This window comes from Loxodonta africana, chromosome 5 (genome assembly GCF_030014295.1).
Source record: "Loxodonta africana isolate mLoxAfr1 chromosome 5, mLoxAfr1.hap2, whole genome shotgun sequence".
Lineage (NCBI taxonomy): Eukaryota > Metazoa > Chordata > Mammalia > Proboscidea > Elephantidae > Loxodonta > Loxodonta africana.
The window spans coordinates 23,675,514-23,703,280 of record NC_087346.1 but is presented as its reverse complement, the minus strand read 5'-3'; the positions used below and the strand labels follow the sequence as shown (position 1 = coordinate 23,703,280).

General features: G+C 39.7%; 1 pseudogene; it reads left to right on the top strand.

The window, feature by feature from the left end:
• The window catches only part of LOC111750778 (ubiquitin-like FUBI-ribosomal protein eS30 fusion protein), a 57,758-nt pseudogene extending 33,469 nt beyond the window's left edge, over positions 1-24,289 (top strand).
• The last annotated feature ends 3,478 nt before the right edge of the window (positions 24,290-27,767 follow it).

Below are 27,767 nucleotides of genomic sequence, written 5' to 3'. Positions count from 1 at the left end.
TACTGGAATGTATTACACTTTTATTTGGAAAAAAAAAGTCCATTTACATTTGAAGAGATAGTGTTATAAGAACTTAAAAGGAATAAGCCATGGAAGCAGGTGAGTTGAGAAAAATCTCCCAATATAGAAAATTATATGGTGAAACAGTAAAAGAAAGAGGTCATAAAAGCAATGACGCAGCTGTGCACTTGCCGGAAATTCTGTTAACATTTTGAGATATTCTAGCAATCGTTTTCAAGTGCCACAATTTCCATAAATAGCAATATTTGGAAGACTTCTGCGGCTAGGTAATGTTTCTATTTAGACAATCCTTAAACTGTCACAGAATTGTAAAATGAATATAGTAAAAAAGTTGTTTCTATAGAAGCAAGATTTATTGCTTTTTTTGCATACTGGTGTGAGTGTTATATTCATATTCAACAGGTGATGATGCTTGCAGAATAACTATAAAGTCATCTCAGCAACCCTCACTCAAACTGCTAGTTTATAAACATTCTATAATTTACTTCATTTCTTTGTGCAAGAAATGTTGCCAAATCACCAATTTGTCAGGTTGCTTTTACTGGCAAAAGAGTTAATGTAGAGAGAATGACATGGCAAGTATAGGACAAATGCTAAACAACTGTAGATTATGAGCTAATTTAAAAGAACAGAGACCTCAGCCCAGAGCCCACATAATCAGGAGTACATAGGAACAAATGCTTTGGTGGTTGAGCAGATTGGGGTACATGGTTGGAAGCTCCAAACTCAGTGTTCAGAGAGAAGCCCCAACCACATTCCCACCCAAGATGAAAGAAAATCCCTATGCTGAAGTATATCAGAGTCCCAATTCATGTCCACAGGTGCTGGAGCCACCCTGAAAGGAAGCTGAGTGGATCCAGCCCTCTCACTGCTAGGGCACTCCTTCTCCAAAGGTGAGGAGTCCCCCGGGCCAGCAAGGCAGTGCCCAGCACAGAGTTTAGTTATTCAACCTGGGTAAATGAAGAGCTTGCCTACCCAGGATCTCCTGACAGCCTCATTCATTACGACTGCACCGAGAACCCACTGTCTCACTCCTTAATGAATAAATCATTAATTTCCAAGAGTTTTAAAAGCAACCCAGCAAATAAAAAAATTGAGTATGCCTTTTACCCAGGTGGTAGTTCCAATAAGGCAATTCAAATGAAATGAATCCATCTCCCTTCAACCACCAGCAACAAGCAACCATGCAAGTAATCCACCCAGGAGGAGTAATGGAAAAATCTGTGAAGCATAAAGTAAATGTGGGTCTCAATAAATTAATCACAGGAAAGAAGATTGATGGAGGGGTAACCTGGCCAGGCTACAGAAAAACAAACCATGATTCAGCAAGCTCAGACTCCCTGTGCTCATTAAATTCTGCAACTCAGCATATCAGAGAGGAACACAGCTAATGATATACTCTAGTGGTGGCAATGAGGTCTTGCACTTTCCAGTAATACTATATTTGAGGAACATCAAGAAAAAATGTACTGATGCCTGTACTTTTTGATTGAGTATACTTTGGGATAAAGTGAAATCATTTGGGCACTGGAGACAGACATTCAGGGCCACAAGATACCAAATCTTCATTATGATCAAAGACTTTCCTTGGTGAATTAACTGTTAAGTTATGCCCAGGCTTAGAACCAGGCCCCATAATTATCTTAAGAATTCAGGAGAGCTGTTGGGAAGGAAAGGGAAAAGGCACAACAAGAATGCTTGTCTTAGTTATCTAGTGCTGCTATAACAGAAGTACTGCAAGAGGATGGCTTCAACAAACAGAAGTTTATTCTCTCACAGTCAAGTAGGTTAGAAGTCCAAATTCAGGGTGCCAGCTCCAGGTGAAGGCCATCTCTCTCCGTCGGCTCTGGGGGGAGGTTCTTGTCCTCAATCTTCTGGTGATCTATGAGCTTCTCTGTGTAGGAACCCCAGGTCCAAAGGACACACTCTGCTTCTGGTGCTGTTTCCTTGGTGGTATGAAGTTCCCATGTCTCTCTGCTCTCTCCTCTCTTTTATATCTCAAAAGAGATTGGCTTAAGATACAATCTAATCTTGTAGATCCCATTAACATAACTGCTGCCAATCCATTTCATTAACATCATAGTGATAGGATTTACAACACATAGGAAAATTACATCAGATGAACATAATACTGGGAATCATGGTCTATCCAAATTGATACTCATATATTTAGGGGACACAATTCAATTCATGACAGTGGACAATCACACAATACTAGAAATCATGGCCTAGCCAAGCTGATACACATATTTTGGGGGGACACAATTCAATCCATGACAATGCTCTTCAGAAGTGAGAATGGTGAATCTAAGATGCATCAATTGGTCTCAACCCACGTGGAGCAAAGGAGAATGAAAAACACCAAAGACCCAAGGAAAATATGAGCCCAAGAGAAAGAAAGGGCCACATAAACCAGAAACTCCATCAGCCTGAGACCGTAAGAACTAGATGGTACCCAGCTACCATCAATGACTGCCCTGACAGGGAACACAACAGAGAATTTCTGATGGAGCAGGAGAAAAGTGGAATGCAGACCTCAGATTCTAGTAAAAAGACCAGACTTAATGATCTGACTGAGACTGGAGGGACCCCAGAGGTCATGGCTCCCAGACTTTCTCTTAGCCCAAAACTAAAACTGTTCTCAAAGCCAACCCTTCAGACAAAGATTAGACTGGACTATAAGACATAAAATGATACTGGTGAGGAGTGTGCTTCTTAGCTGAAGTAGACACATGAGACTATGTGAGCAGCTCCTGCCTGGAGGAGAGATGAGAAGGTAGAGGGGAACAGGAGCTGGTTGAATGGACATGGGAAATACAGGGTGAAGAGAAGAAGTGCACTGTCACATTGTAGGGAGAGCAACTAGGGTCACATAACAATGTGTGTATAAGTTTTTGTATGAAAAACTAACTTGAATTGTAAACTTTCACTCAAAGCACAACAAAAAGAAACAAGCCAAAAAACTTAAAAAAAAAAAAAAAAAGAAATGAGAATGGCGAGACTTCATCTTGCTTACTTTGGACAAGTCATCAGGAAAGACCAATCGCTAGAGAAGGGTATAAAGCTTAGTAAAGCGGTTGTTGTTGTTAGATGACGTTGACCAAAAACCAAAACCAAACCTGTTGCCATCAAGTCGATTTTGACTCATAGAGACCCTATAGGACAGAGTAGAACTGTCCTTCAGGATTTCTAAGGAACGGCTGGTGGATTCAAACTGCCAACCTTGTGGTTAGCAGCCGTAGCTCTTAACCTTTGAGCCCCAGTCAGTTGGTACAGTGGGAGGTCAACAAAAAGGAGAGAAACTCTCCATAAGATGTGTTGACACAATAGCCTTAACAATGGATTCAAACATGCCAAAAATCATGGAGCTGGCACAGGACGAGCAACATTTTGTTCTGTTATACATAAGATCACCACGAGGCAGAGCCGACACCATAGCAACTAACAACAACAACAACAATCCAGAAGGAAGTAGCCTCAAGTTCTTATCCAATGTATTCCATCCAAAGAACCTCGAGTGAAGGAGTAGGGACAGGGGGACTGAAGAGTAGTTTAATTAAAAGTTTGACCTTTGATTCATCCATCCTTCCACCTTGGAGTTGGGGCCACTTCAGCCCCGTTTACAGATACAGTCCTGTCCTAATCTCCAGATTCATGCAATCTATAAGAAAGGGAAAAATAGAGAGAGAGATAGATACAGAGAGAGAATTCAGAATCTGTGCCCCAATTCCAGAAACAGGGGTCCTTATGGCATAGTGGAAAGAAACACTGAAGGTGAAGCCAAACACTGGATTTACATCCTAGCTCTGCCATCACTCACTCTGTGACCTTGGGAACAAACATCACTGAATTTTCCATACCTGTATGCTATATATATATATTTTTTTTTTCCTTATTTAAGAACTAGGAATAATACCCATAAAGTTGTTATCAGCACAAATGAGATATGAGACAAGTGAAAATGATACATAAATTTCCATTAGAATTTCTCTCATACAATATTATCCAATGTGTCTGACATTCCACTGTCTTTGGGATTACGATTCAAAATTAACACTGTCAGTCCAAGGATTGTGTTTTTTTCCACCTAATCTCCCCTTAAACGTCCCCCATCTGAATGAGTCTGTCTTCATGGACTTCTTCTGGCCTCTTCTGCACCTCTGCTGCACTGGGTTTGGTTCTATGGTTTCTGATCCCAGATGTTCCCAGCCCTGCTAACCAAGAATCAAACAGAATATCTTTGACTTCCATTTGTATACAGAGAAGTCTACAGAGGTGCTTGAACTCCGTGAATTCTACAGACTTCCTGTACTCATATTACCAACTCCCTCTTGCACTAGATTCACATGTTTTCATGGGAAGGGGGATTCTTCCCAAGAATCACTAATTTCATGAACAGTGCTGAAGTAGACAGAGGAAAACTGAGGGCCATAATGTTCTTTTGCCAACACTCATCTATCAGTTCTTCATACAGTGGTAGCTTGCATGTTGCTGTGATGCTAGAAGCTATACCACTGGTATTTCAAACACCGGCAGGGTTACCCATGGTAGACAAGTTTCAGAAGAGCTTCCAAACTAAGACAGACTAGGAGAAAAGATCTTGTGATCTAATTCTGAAAATTAGCCAATGAAAACCCTATGGATCACAACAGAATATTATCTAATACAGTGCTGAAAGATGAGCCTCTTAGACTGGAAGTCACTCAAAACACACAGTGGCCGCAACAATGGACTCGAGTGTACCAACAATCATGAAGAAACACAGGACGGGGTAATGTTTTGTTCTGTCATACATGGGTTTGCCATGAGGTCTACCTGACTCAACAGCAACTAACAACAACGTGTACATTTGAGGTTATGTGGAAAGCTCTAGGCCTCAATACTGAGATAATCAACCTTGTAGAATTCCAAATGCCAGCATGCCTTCATCCTGCTATTGCTCCACTGATAAGAGGTGTGACAAAAGGCATATATTGTGAAAATCATATCCAGTAAGAATCCCTGCAGGGTCCATTTCCTATCTGTGGGGACGAAGGGGAGGATTAGTCAAGAAGAATCATACAGAGGAGGAGTACAAGGATTGTATGTATTGTGACTAAATTGGCATTGAAATTGGACAACCACATGCAAAAATGAACCTGGACCTATACATTGCATCATATATAAAAATTAATTTAAAATATATCATAGATCTAAATGTAAAGTCTAAATCTCTAAAATTTCTGGAAGAAAACAGGAGAAATTCTTTGAGACCTTGGGTTAGGCAAAGAGTTCTTGGGACATGAAAAGCAGGAACTATAAAAATTTTTTTTTTATAAGTTGGACTTTATCAAATGACACTCATATATTAAAAAAAAAAAAAATACAAGGCACAGACTAAAAGAAAATAGTTGCAAGACACATATCTGATAAAGACTGATATCCAGAATAATAAAAACCTCTCAAATCTCAACAAGAGGACAACAAACAAAATTGAGCAAAATATATGAATAAATATTTCACCCGAAAAAGATATACACATATGAAAAGATGCTCAAGATGATTAGTCATTAGGGAAACACAAATTAAATTCGTAATAAGATACCACTACATGCCTATGAGGAGCCCTGGTGGCGCAGTGGTTAAAAACTAGGCTGCTAACCCAAAGGTCGGCAGTTCAAATCCACCAGCCGCTCCTTGGAAACCCTATGGGGGTTTCTACTCTGTAGACTGCACCTAACAATATGTAACAACAACAACCTCACAATACCAAGTGTTTCGAAGCATAAGGAACAACTGAAACTTTCACGGGCTGTTGATAGTAATGCAAAATCGCACAGCTGCTCTGGAAAACAGTGTGGCAGTTTTGTGCATGGTCAAACATACACTTACCATACAACCTTGCATATCACTCCAAGGAATTTACTCAAGAGAAATAAAAACATATTTCTACACACACAGACACAATAACAACAACAATCACCCAAAACTGGGGGAAAAAAAGCATAAAGAAAAAAGCAAATGTGCGTCATCTGGTGAACGGATAAACAAATCATGGTACCTGCGTACAGTAGAGCAGGGCAATAAAAAGAATGAACTACTCATATTCACAACAGCCTGTGTGAGTCTCCAAAGCATTATGTTAAATGAAGGAAGCCAGAATCAAAAGGTAACATTCTGGAACTATTCAGAACTATCGAGACAAAAAGGACATCAGTAGTTGCCTGAAGCTGGAGAGAAAGGGAGGGATTCCCTATACATGGAGCCCAGGGAAAGATTTTGAGTTGATTGAAGTGTTCTGTATCTTTTGTATGTGTGTGCTTTAGGTGAAAGTTTATGGAGTGAATTAGTTTCTCATTAAACAGTTAATACACAAATTGTCTTGTGACCTTGGTTGCCAACTCTCAACACTCTCCTCTTCCACTCCCCACCCCTAACCTCTCTGACTACCTTCCCTGTTTCCATTCATCCAGTCTTCTTGTCCTTTCCTGCCTTCTCGTCTTTGCTTTTGGGCTACTGTACACATTTAGTCTTGTATGCATGATTTAATGACAAAGCACATTCCTCACGTGTGTTCTTGTTGGCCCTGTAGATAGACCAGTCTAATCTTTGGCTGAAAGATGAACCTCAGGAGTGATTTCAGTACTGAGTGAAAAGGGTATCTGGGTGCCATTATCTCAGGGTTTCTCCAGTCTCTGTCAGGCCACCAAGCCTGGTCTTTGTGTGTGTGTATGAATTTAAATTTTGTTCCACGTTTTTCTCCCACCCTGTCTGGGACCCTCTGTTATCCCTGCCAGAGCAGTCAGTAGTGTAAACCAGGCACCACCTCGTTGTTCCTGGGCTCAGTCTGGTGTAGGGTGTGGTTCAGTCCTTTGGATTAATCTTTCCCTGAACCAAAGAAATCTTTGGTTTCTTCATTCTCCTTTGCTCCAGTAAGGATGGAACCAGTAGATGTATCTTAGATGGTTCTTTGCAGGCCAAAGAATCTACTTACCACAGTCAGATGCAGAACGTTTTCTTTATAGATTATGTTATGCCAATTGAGTTAGATGTCTGAGCATTCTATATCTTTACTGTGGTGGTGGTGACATAAATTTATGTACTTGTCAAAATTCATAGAACTATATGCCTTTAAAAAGGGTGAATTGTTTTATATGTAAATTATACCTCAATAAATCTGACAGAAAAAAACTGGGGGTAAAGTACTATAGGATTCTGTTACCACTTCATTGGTCTCCCAGTGATCAGCCTCTGGGATGTGTGAACCAAGTGTACTTGAGCTGTACCACAAGTCAGAAGGTACAGGAATTTCTTCCTCCACCTCTACCTTCCCCCACCTCCTGAAGACATGGAGAGCCACAGGGAGATTGACAGCTCTGAGTCCCCTGCAGCAGCAGTGTCATCTGCTGTGGCCACAGGAAATCAGGAGCGTTCCCTTTAAAAGAAGCTCTTATAGCCTAGGCACTGAAAGCAGACTGGAGAGCCTCCCAGTGTACCCCCAAAGCATCTGCTACATCAGATTTTCTCAACCTTGGCACTATTGACATTTTGGAACAAATTATCCTTCATTATGGGGAGTTACACTGTGCGTTGTAGGACGTTTATCAGCATCCTGGGGCTTCACTCACTAGATGCCAATAGCACTCCCATCCCAGTTGTGACAACTCAACATGTCTCCAAATGTTGTCATGTTTCCCCTGGGGGGCAAAGTTGCGCCCAGTAGAGAACCACTGTGCTACATAAAAGGCAGATCCTGAGGGGAATCCATGGCTCCCAAAGATCTGCAGACAGACTTACAGCTGCAACAGACTGTTCACCCATAAGGGAATTTGTCAGAAAATATAAAGTGTCAGGTAGAAACATGTTTGAGTCATTTCAAGATCAGGCTGAGTAATAGGAACTTTGGAAGTAGTCCTTCCAGGGTTTGAGACAGCAAAGAAACAAAAGTCAGAAAAACCGAAGACTAGGATGAAGGGGTCCTTAGGAAAGATGTTACCACTGTAATGGCCTGTTTAATGGAATAATTAAAACATACCAGAAAAGAGGGATAAAAGCTCCAGTAAGAGGAGGCAAAGGTCAGAAAAAAATCTGAGCCAAACTCAAAAAATTAGGAACTCTACAAAAATGTAGTACAGTTTTACTCTATTCCTTCTTCTCAGTTCCACATGAAGTTAAAACAAAGTAAAACAAATGAATGGAAAGCAATAGCAACAGCCCCCCCATCTTTGAAACAACTATAAACAAGCAGGAAATCAGCCTGGCAGGTTTATTTAGGCCTCTAACAATGGATTGGGTAAGGAATACACAGTATTTTAAACATATAACACAAAATGCACATAGTTCATTCCAAAATCAAGTCAAGGGTCATTTGATCAGCTATTAAATTCAGAGAAATCAGCAAACTCAGAGAGTAACAATTAGGTACAATGAGTTCAAGGAAACAAACAGACATTTAGTTCAGTAACTCGAAGTATAAGGCGGAGGAGTAATTGTCCAAGAACTCCTGCTAGGAGTAAACAAGGCTTCCTTATGTTGTTTAAATAATACTTGATTGTATTATTTACTTAAAAAGTGTGGAAACAGCCATGTATACCATATAAAGAATAGAATTTGACCTGAAGACCAAGACTTCTGAGGTAGGGATTCTTGTATAAGTCGTGCCCAGGACAGAACTTCTCAAATTAGAAACTGACTTGAGCTTATTAGTTCTAACAACTAGGTACAGTGAACTGCAGAGAATAAGAAAGTAAGAGGCAACGCTTTTTTTAAAACATTGTATTGACTTCTGCAAAACTTGAAAGGACAAAAAAAATAGCTTTTGATTTCTGAACCTTAATGGATATTAAAAACAAACAGGCTACTTCTGTTCTTGAAATTCATTATTCTTCCTTTCACACTGAGTTGGAGTTCTTATAGATCTCCCTTTTGGATCTATTTCAGGAATAATATGAGAAGCCCATCAACCTGCAATTAGTTGATTCACCTAGAGAATTCAGGATTGATTCAGAAATGATTAAAGAGAAAGAAAAAACAATTGAGTGACCTACATATTTTGATTAGAAAAAAGAACAAAGCAAATTGATTTAAGGACAATCTGTGCACTGCATATTATGGTTCAAAATGTAGAAATTGATTAGAAAGAGAAACAATTTGATAAGAGAGAAGAAAGCTAAGGTGATTAAAGAAACTTTTTTTTGTGATTAGCAGAATGGAAATAATGTTTTCTAAATACAGCTAGAGAAAGTTGAATCAAAACATCCAGGGGTCTTGTGAAGGCATTACTCTGTTCAGGAAGTATGAAAAAAAACTGCTAACTGACTACACAATATCTATTCTCTTTTTCTTACAACAGAATCCCTGTATGGGGTAGCAGAAAACAGACTACATTCACATTTGCAGACATGTTATTTGGGGCTTACCAAGAATGACTGGGAGAAAAGACTCCCTTTGGTGGGAGAATTCCACAAAGCTTTTGAGTATATATCTTTTCACACACAAAAAGTGATATCATCAACCTAAGTGTAATAATTTGGGAAGTCCAAATGTTATACAAATCACCAAGAGACGTACATAACAACAGCAATGGGTTCAGCCAAAAATTAATTACTGTTGTCAGGTGCCGTCAGTCAGTTCCAATACATAGTGACCCTATGTACAATAGAACGAAACTCTGCCCAGTCTTGTGCCATCCTCACAATTGTTGTTATGTTTGAGTTCATTGTTGCATCCACTGTGTCAACCCATCTCATTGAGGGTCTTCCTCTTTTTCACTGACCCGCTACTTTACCAAACATGATGCCCTTCCCCATGAACTGATCCCTCCAAAAGTTAATTAATGGCCAACATTTCCCATCGACCCTTGCTGATACGACTTGTGTGATATAAACAGAAGTCACTGGGTGGAGCCCCTAGGAAAGCTCTTTAAAGAAGTCTAGGTGGCACAGTGGTTAAGAGCTATGGCTGCTAACCAAAAGGTTAGCAGTTCAAATCCACCAGCTGTTCCTTGGAAACTCTATGAGGCAGTTCTACTCTACTCTGTTGGGTCACTCTGAGTCAGAATTAACTCGACAGCAACGAATTTTTTTTTTTTTTAAGTCTTTTTAAGGCCCATCTTATTCTTCCCTGTAGAACGCAGATATGATAGCTAGGGTCCCTCTGTGATCATGGAGGCACCTTGAAGATGAAGCCACGACTTAATAATGGAGGAACAGGAAAGTAGGAATCTGAGTCGCTGATGAGATAGTAGAGCTGCCCATACCACTCCTCCCCTCCCCACCACAACTGTCAGTTGTCATTGAGTTGATTCTGACTCATGGCAACCCCCAGGTGTCAGAGTACAACTGCACTCCATAGGACTCTCAGTGGCTGATTTTTCTGAAGTATATCATCAAGCCTTTCTTCTTAGGCACCGCTGGGTGCCTTGAGTCATCTTTCAGTTAGCAGCTGGGTGTGTTAATTGTTTATATCACTCAAAGCCCAAAACACTTATTGCCATCCAGCCAATTCTGACTCATAGCAATCTTATAGGACAGAGTAGAACTGCCCCATAGGGTTTCCAAGGAGCAGCTGGTGGATTACAACTGCTAACCTTTTGGTTGGCAGCCTATCTCTTAACCACTGTGCCACCGGGGCTCCTTACACAACCCAGGGACTCTTATCTTAGCCCAAGACTGGCTGATTCCACACTTCATGCTGTGTGAGTAGAAAATCAACCCCCTACCTTATTTAATCTCCTGGTATTGAAGCCTTTTATTAGCAGTTGTTTGCTGTTCCCAATTGACCAAGAGGGCATGTGGGATTAAAGGGGTTAGGTAAGAGTATACTGATAGACTCTCATATACTCTGGCATGAATTATGATAGAGTCAAAAACAAATACCCTCTATATTGAGAGGGGAGTTGAGAGAACACTCCTGAGCACATGGAGTTTTTCCTTCTAATTAAGTCAACTACATTACTAAAGATGACCCAAGTATTTTCTACCAAAAAAATTCTTACTTGCATATTCACTTCTATAATTGAAGGTGGAATTTGAATGATGATCTGAGTTTTAGAGTAGGCCAACCCAGATTCAGAACCTGGCTCTAACATGTATTAACTGTGAACATGTGAAGCAAGTTAAATTTTCTGGGGTTAATTAAACCCATTTCCATTGAGTCGATTCCAACTCATAAAAATATAGAGATCCTATTATAGGACAGAGTAGAACTGCCCCCATAGGGTTTCCAAGGAGTGGCTGGTGGATTCAAACTGCTGAACTTTTGGTTAGCAGCTGAGCTCTTAACCACTGCACCACAAGGGCTCTGGGGTTAATTAATATGGTTAAAAATACCTATCTTGCAAGTGTCTTAATTTCCTAAGGATGCCATGAAAAAATACCACAAAATGATTGACTTTAAAGAACATAAATAGATTTTCTGACATATCTGGAGGTGTTATGGACTGAATTACAGCCTCGAAAAGTATGTGTTCTAAATTCTAATCCCTATACCTGTGGTTATAATCCCATTTGGGAAAGGGTTTTCTTTGTTATGTGAATGAAGCATTATTAGTATAGGGTGTGTCTTAAAGCCATCTCTTTTGAGATGTAGAAGAGAGTAGATTAAGCAAGGAAACAAGCAAGCAGAGATGGAAGAAGATACATGCCACATGAGATCTCTAAGAAACCAAGAAACAGAAGCAAAAAAGAGACAAGGACCTTCCCTCAGAGCTAACAGAGAGAAAATCCTTCCCCTAGAGCCTGTGCCCTGAATTCAAACTTCTAGCCTCCTAAACTGTGAGAACATGGATTTCTGTTTACTAAAGCCGCATATGTATGGCATTTCTGTTATAGCAGCACTAGATAACTAAGAGTTTGGGTGCTGCTCTAACAAATGCCTAAAATGTTGAAGTGGTTTTGGAATTGGGTAATGAGTAGAAAAAAAGCTGGGGGAATTTCCATGTGTTTCATAGTGAGGCCCTAGACTGCCTTGAAGAGACTATTGGTAGAATTAAGACATCAATGGCAATTCTGGCGAGTGCTCAAAAGGAAGTGAGGAGAGCTATAGAGAAAGTATTGTCATAGAAAATTCATATGGTGCCATCAACAGAATGTTACTAGATATGTGGATGTTAAATGTGTTTCTGGTGAAGCTTTCAAAGGAAATGATGAACATGTGTTTGGACAATGGAGAAAGGACAATGCTTTTCATGCAGTGATAAAGAACTCGTCTGAATTATGTTCAAATATTTGGTGAAAAGCAGAACTTGTAAGTAATGATCCTTGGTATTTGGCTTAGGGTATTTCTAAGCAATATCTTAAAGGGCCAGTGCTCCTTGCCACTTACAGTAAAATGCTATAGAAAAGAGATGGGCTTAAAGATGAACAGTGCAAAATTAAACCAGAATTTAATGATTTGGAAAATTCTGTTCTACAAACTAAGAATATGTGCCCTAAAACTCTCACTGAGGACTTGGTGACTCAGTCTTTTGTTAAAGAGATTAAGCCCGTGGCTAATGGATCTAACCAACTACCACAGCAGAAAATCCATCAGTTTAGGCTGAAGTGGAGAGAGAAAGGAAGAAAGGAAGGTGTCATGGATTGAATTGTGTCCCCCCAAAATATCTGTCAACTTAGCTAGTCCATGATTCCCAGTATCGTGTGATTGTCCACCATTTTGTCATCTGATATGATTTTCCTATGTGTTGTAAATCCTATTTCTATGATGTTAATGAGATGGGATTGTGCAGTTATGTTAATGAGGCATGACTCAATGTACAAGGTTAGGTTGTGTTTTAAGCCAATCTCTTTTGAGATATAAAAGAGAAGCAAGCAGAGAGACAGTGGGAACTTCATACCATCAAGAAAGTAGTGCCAGGAGAAGAGCACTTCTTTTGGACCCAGGGTTCTTGACTGAGAAGCTTCTTGTCCAGGGGAAGATTGATGACAAGGACCTTCCTCCGGAGCCAACAGAAAAAGCCTTCCCCTGGAGCAACACCCTGAATTTGGACTTCTAGCCTACTCGGCTGTGAGAGAATAAACTTCTATTTGTTGAAGCCATCTACTTGTGCTATTTCTGTTATATCAGCACTAGATAACTAAGACAGAAGGAAAGCTGTTTGCCTCTTGAATTCTATAGGCAGGAAACAGACCAAAGGAGCTACATCTCTTGTCCTCCAAGAAAAGAAAAGGACCTTCCCTGGAGCAGCTTAAAGATCAGCAGAACTGTTAGAAGGAACATTGGAAGTAGGGCTGACTTGGTTTCAAGGGGTGGAGCCACAACCTCCTAAGTTTTTAAGGGTGGAGCAACAGAAACCTAGGTCTCAAAGGTTGGAGCCATGGCCTCTTGGGTTTCAAACAATGGAGCCACAGGTTCCTTAATTTCAAAGAGTCAGATCTTTACCAACTCATTTCCACAGTGTGGGACTGCTGTTTACAAGTGCGGCAGGAGGATAGGGCCAATGCCAAAAACTGAGCAGGTGGACTGCCATGCCCAAGGGGCAGAAGAACAGGCATGCCAAGACTGAGGGAGCAGTTTCTCCCCTCAGAGAGCAGGGCCACCCAAAGCCAAGGGATGAGGTTTCTCTACCAGTGGGCTTGGAAGGTGGGGCCTCTGCCCAGGGCTGAGAGGCCTACATCCAGAATCTGGAGGCTATGGTCTACACTCAGAGCCTGGAGGGCATGGACATTGCCCAGATGGTGTCAGAAAACAGAGGATTATGTTTAAGCCTTGAGATGTAATGTAATTTGTTTTGCTGGGTTTTGGACTGGCTTGGTGCTTGTTAACTCTTCTTTCCCTCCAATTTCTCCCATTTGTAATGGAAATGTGTACCTTGTGCCTGATCTACCATGGTACTTTGGAAGCAGATATCTTGTGTTCTAGGTTCACAGATAAAGAGGAATTTTTCCCCAAGATGGAATATGCCTAAAGTCTCACCCATATTTGATTTAGATGATTCAGAAGGTGAGATTTTGGGTTTGAAGTTTATTTAAGACTTTTGGGATAATATGATGGGATGAATGTCTTTTGCATGTGGGAAGGACATGAATTTTGGGGGGGCAAAGAGTGGAATGTTATGGATTGAATCTGTGTACCCCAAAATTACCCATTGCCATCAAGTCAAAATTACGTGCTATAAATCCCAACCCCTATATCTGTGGTTATAATCCCATTTAGGAGTCTTCTTTATGTTAATGAGACAATATTAGTGTAAGGTATGTCTTAAATCAATGTTTTCTTTAGATATAAAAGAAAACAGATTAAGCAAGGAAGCAAGCAAGCAGAGATGGGGAAAGATAGATGCCAAGCTACATGAGATTTCCAAGAAACCAAAAAACAGAAGCTGAAAAGAGAAAAGGACATTCCCACAGAGCACAACAGAGACAGAAAGCCTTCCTGTAGAGCCTGCACCCTGAATTCAAACTTCTAGCCTCCTAAACTGTGAGAAAATGAATTTTTGTTTGTTAAAGCCACCCACTTGTGGTATCTCTGACAGTACTAGATAACTAAGACAAGGGGCTAGAAGTTTGAATTCATAATGTTGATGGGGCTATGCACTCTCTGTTGGCTAGAGGAGAAAATCCTTCCTTTTCACTTACAGCTTCTGGTGGCCCCTGGCATCTCATGGCACACCTTGGTGTCCTTTGGCTTGTAGATGTATATTCACATGGTATTTTCCCCTTGTGTGTCACACCCTGTCTGTGTCTGTTCTTCCTTTTTATAAGACGCCACTTAGAAGGGATTAATACTACGCCCTACCCTACCCTACCCTACTCCTGTATAACTTAACTGATAGTATCTTCAAAGAAAGAATCTATTTCTCCAAACAAGGCCGCATTAACAAGTACGAGGGCTAGTATGTCAACATATCTTTTGGGAGGAACACAATTTAATTCATAACAGGGATATCTAAGAACTAAATGAAATGTTAGGGTCTATTGCATAGAAGTTACACAAGTACAAACTTAAATGAAATTATGTGTAGGGTACCTAGCATAATACCTGGAACAATGTAAGCAATCAGTAAAAGTTAGCCAACTGCATTAAATGATAGAAGCAGTAGTGATAGCAGCTATAAAAAAAAATGGCAACTAAAAAAAAAAAGCAAAAAACCAAGCCTGTTGCCATCAAGTCGATTCATAGTGACCCTATAGGACAGAGTAGAACTACGCCATAGAGTTTCCAAGGAGCGCCTGGTGGATTCCAGCTGCTGACCTTTTAGTTAGCAGCCACAGTGCTTTAATCACTACGCCACTGAGGTTTCCATAGCAATAAAAGTGCCAAGTTATTTAGACTGGAGACAAATGAGAATCTGGATAACCAAAAACACGGTGTGTTATTAAAGAGTCTATTTTCCAGAGAGTGACAAAATCAATGACAATATCAGAGGTATTCCGTGAAGTTCTTGGCCTGGGTGCATGAACTGTCCTGAGCAATGATTTACCAGCCATCTAATGTTGGTCCAGTCTTAGGACTAACAATTACTGGAAGCTAACTGGGTTTTATTTTTTTTTATAACTTTTAGCAGCTTTCAAAGAGCCTAACACTCCCTGCTTGCTGTGTACACATAACTCTTATCTCAACTTCAGTAAATTTCCTCAGAAAACACATTTGTACTACAGTGAATCGGAAGTAGGGAAAGAAAGAGACACTAAGCCACAACTTATATAAGAACCACAACGGAAACATGTACCCCCCAAAATTAAAACCTGATATATTAAACTGAAGTTCCTTCATTTAAATGATAATGTATGGAAACGAGCTGTATCCTATACAAAACTTCAAAATAAGTCAGTACCATATTGCCCAGTCCTCGCATGGAATCTCGGAGAAGCATAGTCCAGAAACAAAACGTATTTTAAGAAATTTACATCTTTACATGTATCTCTCTAAGGACATGAAGCAAGGTCACATTTGTAATCCACAATAACACTTCTCAACAGCCTGTTTCCTCTCTTCTCTCTCATCCCACAGCTGCTCCAGAACCTCTCATAACAAAATCCCAATACTCTTTCTTTAATCTCAGCTTGAGTACCTTTAAAAAAAAAAAAAAAAAGAAAAGAAATTGTGCCTCTTCTTGGTTCTTTCAGATTCTCTAATTCTTTTCCCCACCCCATGTTCCCAACTCTGCTTCACACAAGGTTCTGGAATTTCCATTCTTCGCAAGTTCACTCTTTCCATTCTCTTCTAGGAGAATTGATGGATAAAGGTAAGGAGGAAGAAAGGCTAGAAACGAAAAATAACAAATCTTCTCCTGTGACATATTGAATTGTCAGGTACCATTTTAACAGATGAGTCATAAAACTGACAGGCCAAATTTGATGTTACAATGACTGTTGTTGTTAGGTATCCTTGTGATAACATGTCCTAAGCATGTGAGACGAAGTCTCACCATCTCTTCTAAGAAGTGTTCTGGCTGCACTTCTAACACAGATTTGTTCGTTCAATGTTGTTGTTGTTGTTAGGTGCCGCCAAGTCAGTTCTGATTCATAGCAACCCTACGTACAACAGAATGAAACTCTGCCCCGTCCTGTGACATCCTCACAATTGTTACTGTGTTTGAGCCCGTTATTGTAGCCACTGTGTCAATCCATCTCACTGAGGGTCTTCCTCTTTTTCTCTGATCCTCTACTTTATCAAGCATGAAGTTCTTCTTTGGGGACTAATGGCTCCTGATAACACACCCAAAGTATGTGAGATGTAGTCCTGCCATCCTTGCTTCTAAGGAGCATTCTGGTTGTACTTCTTCCAAGACACATTTGCTTATTCTTTTGGCAGTCCGCAGTATATTCAATATTCTTCGCCAACACCATAATTCAAAGGCATCAATTTTTCTTCAGTCTTCCTTATTCATTGTCCAGCTTTACCGTGTATATTAGGTAATTGAAAAGACCATGGCTTGGGTCAGGAACACCTTGTCCTCAAAGTGACATCTTTGATATTTAACACTTTAAAGAGGTCTTTTGCAGCAGATTTGCCCAATGCAATATGTCCTTTGGTTTCTTGACTGTTGCTTCCATGGGCACTGATTGTGGATCCAAGTAAAATGAAATCCTTGACAACTTCCATCTTTTCTCCCTTTATCGTGATGTTGCTTATTGGTCCAGTTGTGAGGATTTTTGTTTTCTTTATGTTGAGGCGTAATCCATACTGAAGGCTGTAGCTTTTGATCTTCAGTGAGTGCTTCAAGTCCTTTTCACTTTCAGCAAGTAAAGTCGTGTCATCTGCATAACACAGGTTTATAATGAGACTTCCTCCAGTCCTGACACTGTGCTCTTTATATAGTCCAGCTTCTCAGATTATTTGCTCAGCATGCAGATTAAATAAGTATGGTGAAAGGATACAACCTTGAGGCACACCTTTTCAGATTTTAAACTATGCAGTTAGTATTCCCTTGTTCTGTTCGAATGACTGACTTTTTTTCTATGTACGGGTTCTGCATGAGCATATCAAGTGTTCTGGAATTCCCATTCTTTGAAATACTAACCATAATTTGCTATGATCCACACAGTCGAATGCCTTTACGTAGTCAGTAAAACAGAAGTGAACATCTTTCTGGTAGTCTCTGCTTTCAGCCAAGATCCTTCTGACATCAGCAATGATATCCCTCTTTCTACCTCCTCTTCTGAATTCGGCTTGATTTCTGGAAGTTCCCTGTAGAGGTACTGCTGCAATCCTTTTTGAATTATCTTCAGCTAACAGTGGCTACTCATGACAATACAGCTAGTGGTTAGGTCACTTGTGGGGCAAGTTTCTTGGAAGTAATGGTTATTTCTTACCTTTCTGCCTAGCTTCCATAGGATCTGAATGCTTAGTACATAAGAGTTAAAAGATAAAGACAATTGATAAAACAGTTCTGCCAATTTGGAAGCTACCAAAGAAATTTACCAAAGGACTGCACAGCACAGTTTTGGGGCTTCTGACTTTGTCTATTAGCTAATGCCTTGTAGAATATCAGTCTCTGTCTTCCCTAGATTCTTACAGATATGTCTCTGATAGCCCCTACCCATAAACTCAAGATAAGAAGTATTTCTGTAGCTTCAATCCATCGGTTTTGGGGGACTGCCATAGACTAAGGCATGGGGTGAACTGTGAGTAAACCTAAGTCATAAGATCCCTTACACACCATCTTGTGGACGTGGTTTATATACTTATCATCATGTGTGCTTTGGTTTTTCATATATTTAAAATGCTGATCAAATATAAGAAAACATTGTTTGTTCTTGAATTTCAAGCAACAGTGTTCCGTTCACCTGACATCTCAGAAACAACTTATATACTATTGTATTCTATTTGTTCCAAAAGATAAAGAATAAAAACAAAGTACAGAAATATTTAAGATTAGTGTGTTTCTACTTGACCTAAATTGGCATATTCCCAACTCTAATTCAGTTCACTTTGAATGATCTCATTTGGAAAATCTAAAAGGCTGAGTTTCTACTTAGACCTCAGACCAAATGTATCAATTAAAATTCTCCTTCACTTAGAAACCAGATGATAATGAATAGAACATACCTCCAAGGGGCTGACAAAGGGAAGATGCACAAACAAAGGATAAAAAATGGCTTTTGAAGAATGTGAATTCACAAGTCTGATCAATTAAGGATTCTGAATTTTTTTAAATGTCTATTCAGTGTTAAAAATATAGTGTTTTTGTATTGTGTATAGATCTTTGTTAGTAGATAAAAATCACGTAAGAGAGAATTTAATATAAAGAATTAAACTAGATAAAAGAATAAACTAAAAAAGTAATTTTTTTAATTGAAGAAAATCAAGATGTAATGAAGCTAGAACTACAAGCATCAGCTACCACCCCTGGGGTTAGGAAGATGAAGGAAGAGGTTGAAATTACTAAAACTTAGAACTTGTATACTCAGGCCACTAAAAAGAGAATATTACTGCACTGGAGCAAGTGTCTGTGTGCTTGGAGGAGGAACCTGTGGTGGTTAAGGTTGTGTGACGACTTTGCTGGGCCGTGATTCTCAGAGATTTAGCCCTTATGTAATGATGGAGTTTGGCAGTTCAGTAATAATGTAATTTGACAGTTTTAACGATGTAGTCGACCTCTATGATGTGTTCTGATGTGATCAACCAATGGTTGTATAGGGAGTTTCCTTGGGGATGTGGCCTGCATCCAATATATATATGGATGTTCTGGCAAAGCTCATTTGCTTGATCTGGGCCTTGCATCTGGCTTGTCATCATCTGACTTCTGGTTCTTTAGACTTGAGCCAGCTGCTTGCCATACTGACTGCTGATCTTGGATTTGTCAGCCTCTGCAGCCTGTGAGCCAGCAGCCGACCATCTGACCTGATGAGCTTGGGTTCATCAGCCCCTGCAGCTACTTGAGTCAGGAGAAACCTTTACCCTGACTCCTGACCCAGGGATTTGTGGCTTGCCAGCCTCTATAACTGCATGAGCCATTCTCTTGAAATATATGTAGATATGTAGATATATATATATATATACACACACTTCAGTGGTTTTGCTTCTCTAGAGAAACCAGCCTAAGGCAGTATCCCACAGGGCAGGGGTGCTGACTTCTCAGGAGAAAGTGCTGACTGACTGGCACTAGAATCTTTGAGAGGCACAATGGAACTGGCTCTTTAAAGTTGGGAAAATCTGCAAACTGGATTCAATTGCTTCCATAAGAGCAATATGCCACAGCTGGGTTGAAAAAATGATGCTGATGTGATGCTGAGAGGAGCCCAACCTGTCAGCAAACAGAAAGGACCGTGTTTCTTTTCTTTTCTCAAGCTTTGCAGTTCTCTCTAGCAGCTCCTTTTGTCAGAGCCAAGCAGGGAGCCAGCTGACAAAGAGATGCAGCTTGCAGAATCCAGCCACAACATTACAAAGCAGAGATTAAATGGTGCACTTAGACCTGAGACACAGTAGCTTAATAATTGGCACAGTTTACGCATTTATCTACTCAACATCCATGCATATCTTCCATACAATAACAAAGCAAACCCTATGTTTGCACCTAGCATGGTGGAACTATCCTTTAGACAAATGAAGGCATTCTCATTCTCTTCCCAAAATATGGAGATGCAAGGTTCCAACCATTGATTATTTGTCTCTGAATTGTGTTAATTGCGCCTCAGATTCAGTCACAGCCACATGTGAATGTTCTATTATCTAAAGACTATGTTGGAAAGTTTACCTCCAACAAAACTTGCATAAGATTCTAGGAAAGGGAAAACAAAGAGAAGTATATATGTATATGTACAAACACAGCCAAGATATCAAGATATAGCTGCTGCAGTCCTCGTTTCTGTAATGGCCACATGGCCTTAGTTGATAATTTTATCTCCTTTCTTCTACATCTCATTTATGTTTCCTTTGTCCTGAGTCAGGGTCTCAGCTACTCGGGGTTCTCTGCCTTGCTTGGTGAATCAAAATTTCATTTCTGGAGATTCTAAATCTTCAGTGGTCTTGTCTTTTTGTAGTTGCTGTACTTTTCTATTAACTTTTATTCCTAGACCACCACAAGCCTCAATGTGATTAGGGGACCATAGTGGCATTTTGTTTCCCCTAGATTTAGCATCAGTGCAGAGCCAATATCCAGTAATCTTTCCAGAGTCTGAGTATTTTCTTTTTCCCAGTGCTCAGTCACTGATCCCCTGGGAAGAGCTTAAAGGAAGATTTACAGTATATGACTGAATATTTTTCCTGACATGAATTTATAGCTCAAAAATATGTTTGTTTGTTTTTATAAAAGCATTAATACTTAAAAATCAAACTCACTGCCATCGAGTCGATTTCAACTCATAGTGGCCCTATAGGACAGAGTAGAACTTCCCCATAGGGTTTCCAAGGAGCAGCTGGTGTATTCTAACTGCTGATCTTTTGATTAACAGCCAACCACTTCGCCACCAGGGCTCCAAAAGCATTAATGGTAGGACAAAGAATATAATGTAAGCACTTTTCCCCATCAATTCGTTCACTGACTCAAAAAATATTTATTGAGTACCCACTGTATACCAGGCCTTGTTAGAGTCTATAGATATAAAGAAGTATCATCAAGGATCTAACATGTTAGTAAGCTGAATAATAAAATATTTCAGATAATTTTATATTGTGATAAGTGCTATGAAAAAAATAGACAAGGTGATATAATTGTGATATTGGTGGGGGCTTTGAGGATGGTACTTCAGAAAAAGTGATTAGGAATCTGACCTGGAATCACAGTCTGAGAATTTGAAATTGAAGGTGAAACCTAAATGGAGCCAGCACGACAAGAAGAGGAGGAATGCATTTTCAGACAGAAAGAACAGGTATTTCAAAGACCCTGAGGTGGGAGCGTAGCTGTGTGGCTGAATCACTGTGAGCCAAAGAAGACTCCTATGAGATGAGGTTGGAGGCTGAGGCCAAATAGATTAAAAAAAAAAAAAAAAAAATTAGGGCCTTGAAAATAAGGAATTTGTACTGCCGGTTCTGCTATAATGCAACATGAGTTTTTAAAAGCCACTGCACTGTGGTAAATTGTGCAATAAAACCCACAGGGTTGAGCAGTAATGAAGCTCACAGCAAGTGCTGAGGGCCGTGCCCATTCTTGTTCCTTCCTTTTCTGGGCCCTGACTTCGAGGTAACAGCAGTGGGAGCCACATCTCAGCCTCCTCCATGCAACTCTTTGTCCCCAGAAGCTGCACACCCTCACAGTGACTGGCCAGGAGACACCCAGATCAAGGCTCGTGCAGCATCCCTGGATGGCATTGCCGTGGAAGATCAAGTCATGCTATTGTCAGGAATGGCCTGGGAGGATGAGGCTATCTTGAGCTAGAGTAGGTTGGAGGCCCTAACCACTCCGGAAGTGGCTGGCCACATGTTTGGAGGTAAAATCCATGTCTCCCTGTTCTGAGCTGGGAAAGTCAGACTCCCAAAGTGGCCAGACAGGAGAAGAACAAGAAGACTGGCTGTCTGAATGCAGTACAATCAGCATTTTGTCAATGTTATGCCCACCTTTGGCAAGAAGGGCCCCAATGTGAACTCTTAAGCCCTTTGAAACCCTGGCTTTTTCTAATAAATCCACTTAGCCTCCTCTCCCCTCCCCCATCTTCCAACCCTGGTTTTGTAGTGGTTAAGAGCTAAGCTGCTAACCAAAAGGGTGGCAGTTCAAATCCATCAACCGCTCCTTGGACACCCTATAGGGTATGTCATGGATTGGACTGTGCCCCCCAGAAATATGTGTCAACTTGGCTAGTCCAAGATGACCAGTATTGTGTGATTATCCACCATTTTGTCTTCTGATGTGAGTTTCCTACGAGTTGTAAATCCTATCCCTATGATGTTGATGAGATGGAATTAGCAGAAGTTATGTTAATGAGGCAGGACTCAATTTACAAGATTGGATTGTGTTTCTTGAGCCAATCTCTTTTGAGATATAAAAGAGACAAGCAACCAGAGAGACAAGGGGACCTCAAACCACCAAGAAAGCAGTGCAGGGAGCAGAGCACGCCCTTTGGACCTGAGGTTCCTGCTCCAAGAAGCTTCTAGACCAAGGGAAGATTGATAACAAGGATCTTCTTCCAGAACCCACTGAGAGAGAAAGCCTTCTCTTAGAGCTGGCACTCTGAATTTGGGCTCCTAGCCTCCCAGACCGTGAGAGAATAAATTTCTGTTTGTCAAAGCCATCCACTCATGGTATTTCTGTTACAGCAGCACTAAATGACTAAAACGAGGCAGTTCTACTTGTCCTATAGGGCCGCTATGAGTTGGAACCAATTAGACGGCAACAGACTTGATGTGGTTTTTGGTCCTCCTCCCCAAAAAACAAAACCCACAGGGTGTAATTTGAGTATTAAGTAAAACATTCAAAAACTTTGTCAGTGACACATAAATTATAGAAACCTAGAAAAAAACAGCATAATTTTTCACATTTTCAATAGTTAATAAATAAATAATGTAATAAACATGTCACTTTACCTCAAAATAGACTTGGAGTTTGGTTGTGGAAGTGGGCTTCAGAAGGGTTGCAACTTGTGGGTTATTTTGAAGTGGTGGAAGGAAATCTAAAGGAAAGTTGTTAGCACAGATATGGATGGGTGTGGCCCCATGCACACTTAGGTAGCAGGTGGAAGTTTCAATGTGTGCATGTGTGCATTATGTGTCCTTACACATCTTGCTTCAACTGTGTGCAGTTTCTTCATTCACCCAGTGTTTTTCAAACTTAAGCAAACATGAAATTCACATTATGCTCAAATTTTCCCTAATACATCAAGCAATCTTTATAATAGAACTGAATGCATTTTATTCTACTTGTAGGGGAAGCCATTGGAAGATTTGAAATAGTAAAGTGACATGATGTAATTTGTGTTTTAAAAGATCACTTTGGCTGCTCTGTGGGGCATGACTATAAATGAGCAATGGTGCATTCATTGATTTGGAAAGACTGAAAAGGAGCAGGTTTGGAGGGAAGTGGTCTAATGGAAATGTCAAGTAGGCAGTTAGACCTATGGTTTCAACCTCAGTAAAAAGGTCAGGGATCAAAAGGTTAGATAAGCACCTCAGGGGGCAGTCAGTTTACAGTAATGGAGGAGGAATAGTCAGGAAAAGTGGTTGTACAGCTCGAAGAACTCGAAGAATGTAACCAATGTTGCTGAATTGTACACATAGAAATTGTTGGATTGGTGTATGTTCTGCTGTGTATATTCACAACAACAGCAAATAACATAAAATAAATTGCTAGAGATAGTATTTAAGGAGTCCTGGTGGCACACTGGTTAAACTTGTAGCTGTTAATTGAAAGATGGGTTGTTGGAGCCCAACCAGCAGCTCCTCATGAGAAAGACCTAATGATCTACTCCTGTAAAGATTACAGCCAAGAAAATCCTGTGGGGCTGTTCTACTATGTCACATGGTGTCATTATGAGTCAAAAATCAACTCAACAGCACTTAACAAGAACAAAGATGATATTTAATGCAGTGGGGCTGTAGGAGATCATAGGGTATGTGATAAAGAAGGGCAGAGGGCCCAGGGCCTTTCTGGTCACGCCAAGCATGAATTTGAGATCCTGTGAAGTTCTACTTATTCTGATTGGACATCTGAGATTTTACATAGAGTCAGACCATCATGACCAAAAATGACAAAAAAAAAAGTAAGATTACAGATCTCCAATCTACAATACGCTCATGGAAATGAATCCACAACAAAGGTGTAATTGAGTTATTTGGTAAGGCTCAATATATAAACCCCACCTTCCTTCTCTACACTGCATTTTGGAGAAGGGCCTTTGATTTTTATCATATTGGCATGCTTCTTTAAATTCAGATATTTTAGTAGTGGAATTAAAAGATATGGCATATAATTTTTCTTAGCTGATGTTTCTTTTTGTTTGGTAATTTCAAATGTTTCTTAAGGAGTAAGGAGGAGCTATGAAATGAATATGGAACAGCTTACAAATGAAGGGAAATTCAGTTAATTAATATTTAGATAAGTGGCACAGGTAAGAGTTTACTGGTAAGATTTTTTTTTACTCTATTTAGCCTTCCCCCCCCCCGCCCCTTAGCAGTTTTGGCTTTTTTTAACCCATTACTTAATTTGGGATATATTGCGCTCCCTATTTGGAAGGCAAATTTTTTTTTCTTACACATCTTACATTCATATGGTTCATATGACACGATAAATGAACCAGTATGGATACATTATTATCATTATTATTCACAGAAGTTCATACTTTATTCAGATTCTCTTAATTTTTACCTAATATCCTTTGTTCCAAAATCCCTTCCAGAATTCCACATTACATTTAGTTGTCATGTCTCTTTAAGCTCCTTTTGGCTGTAACAGTTTCTCATACTTTCCACGTTTTTGATGGCTTTGACAGCTCTAAGGAACACTGGTCAGATATTTTGTAGTTTCTCTCTATTGAAATTTGATATTTTTCTCATGATTATACTGGGGCAATGAGTTCTGATGAAGATCAAAAACTACAACCATCTTCTAATCCTCTCCCTCCTGCCATGCCTAGAGAAGGGTAAAATTATGTGCACTCTGAGAGTCAGTTGGTTGAGAATGGCTCTGGAACGTAAAAGAAGGTCATGTGCTGTTATGTAAGAGGGAAAACCCATTGCTGTCAAGTCAATTCTAACTCATGGCAGCCCCATGTGTGTCAGAATACAACTGCACTCTATAGAATTTTCAATGGCTATAATTTTACAGTAGATCAACAGGCCTTTCTTCTGCAGAATCTATGAGTGGATTCAAACCACCAGCCTTTCAGTTAGTAGACAAGTGTAAACTGTACCACCTAGGGACCTGACAATACCAGGTGACAAGATGACAGCACTTAGGCTGTTATATGTAACATCACTAATGATAGGTGCTTCACATTCTCAAGCCAGGTCCTACCTCTAATCTGCAAACTTCTTTTCCCCGGAGCTGGAATCACTTGGGTCCTATTTGCTAACTCCACTCTTTCTGTCTCTAGGTGCAATTCAGATCTTGTATTCTGTTGCAATCTAGACTCTAGCATTTAGTGTCAAGCCAGTCTTGCCATTAAGTCCAGACAGTCTCTGCCAGCCCCATTTCTAATCACTGATCACCCTACCTTGTTTGCCCCGTTTTAGGAACCACCCTAGTGACCTAGTCTCTCTTGGACAGGTGGTCCACCTACTCCTGCCAATAGGTTCTTCTTTGCAGGTACTAGGATTCTCCCCTTCAAGTTTGTCAATAGAATTCTCTGATATCTGCCACTTGTATTACTTGACTTTTTAAAATAACCACCTATTTCTAGATTTCTTATCCATGGGTTGCATTCATCTGCTGGGATGCATCCTGTTTTAACCTTATTGATACCAATTCTTTACTGTGCTATCCCTGCTGTGTCTTACCAAAACTTTTGTACACACGATGATCCTTCTGGGGTGAACATAGCCCCAGCACCTGCAATATGATTCTTATCTCACCCAGGTATACACTGCACCCCACCTACAGCATTGCAGGTTAAATCCCTGTTCTGATAATTTCTGCGTGGTAATTTGGGTCTTGCCTGGAAAAGTGCTAAAATTTGCCACTGTTCACTATTGCTCCTGTGTTCTTGATTTACTGCCTCAGAAACATAATGTTCTATCAAGTTCATCAGACGTTTATCCAAAACCATGGCTGTTTATTCCCATCCTGAACAAGATATATATCATACACTTTTTTCTGTCACGGCTGACTCCTGCTAAATTTCTGTGCTTCCTGTTTTTCCTCCCTCTGTGAATCATATGCTGAAATCTGGAAGCTGAGCTAGATACTGTGAAGCATAAATAACTTTTGACAAAAAAAAAAATGTTTTAACTAAAGAGTAATCAGACTCAAATCCAAGGTTAGAGATTCAGTTGACCAACATTTTATGAGGACTCATTAAATAGTTCTCAGAAAAGTCCTTCCACATTATCTCACATCCTAAGTTATGTTTCTCAGCCAGATCATTATTCTGTCACTTTTTCTTACGCTACTTGATAAATAGCTTTCAATTTTCAGGACACAGTAAGTGATGACACCTTGACATACAACTATCAGAGAAGCAGATTTTTTTCTCTATTCTGACAAGCGTATTTCATCACTTTAAATGCCTATTGTGTTACCAAGGATATCATCAAAAAGAAGAGGCGAATGTATAGACAGAATGTTCTTCTCACTATTCTTAACTATAAATTGGAAACAATTTATATGCCTCACAATAAGAAGCTTATTAAATTATGATCTAGCCATATGATGGAATATCATGCAGTTTTTAAAAAAAATTATGTAGCCAAAGTATATTTTTTGACATAGAAGAATGTGGAAAAGTAAAAAAGTAAAGTCATAAACCATTTTGTAGAGTATGATCACATTTTGTTGAAAGCTGTGTGCATGCAGATAAAAGTTCAAGAAAGACATACACTGAAATGTTAATAGTTATATTATTTCTGGGATTTCTGGTGACTTTTTTTTCTTCTACCATACCCATACTTTCTAATTTTTCTACCAAGACATGTATTAATTATGTTATAATATTTTTAACTCTTCTCTGAGTCTATGAATGATCAAATGATAGCATTTACATGTCCTCTGTGGAAACTAATTTTTTTTTTTCCTGTGGGAACTAATAGTTTGTGCTTTTTAAATTTTATTCCCATTCTTAGTTGCAATTTAGTTCCATTGACTTCAAAAATGCCTACATCTTTAGAAAATCAAGAAACAAGTTGAAGATACAACACATTCTGTAAAGCTATTCACACCAAAAAATACAGAAAATTTGTTGTCTCAAAGGAAAAGTATCAGACACTAAAATGTAAACAGTGATTAGATCTGGTTCATGATTTTGAGAGAGTTTTATTTTATTTCTTTTTGCTTCTTTTTATGTTCTTATTTTTCAAAACATAATACCCTTAAATGTTTTTAAAAAGAAAATGATGAAACATTATTGATAATGTCATTATGCCATGGGATTCTGGAAATGCTGAATCAAATGGAGTAGCCTGGTATGACGGGTTCCATGGATTTCCCTTTAGTGTAGGAGTACTCAGCCACACACCACTAAGCATCTCAGAGTAGAGACTTTACTGCAAATCCAATTCAATCATAAACTACTTGATTGCAGAGACCACATCTTACACAATTTGTGCCACCCAAGTGCTTTATGTAGAGTATATATGCATAGCATTTTTGTTGAAAGAAATAATTAAGGTCTTAGGAAGTTTTAAGAGATTGGTAGTCACTTGGATCCACCTCTTATCAAAAATCACTTATATATTAATTCTTCCCCCGGGTGGCTCAATTACTACCTGAAGGTTTGATGGTTAAAACTCACCCAGCAGCA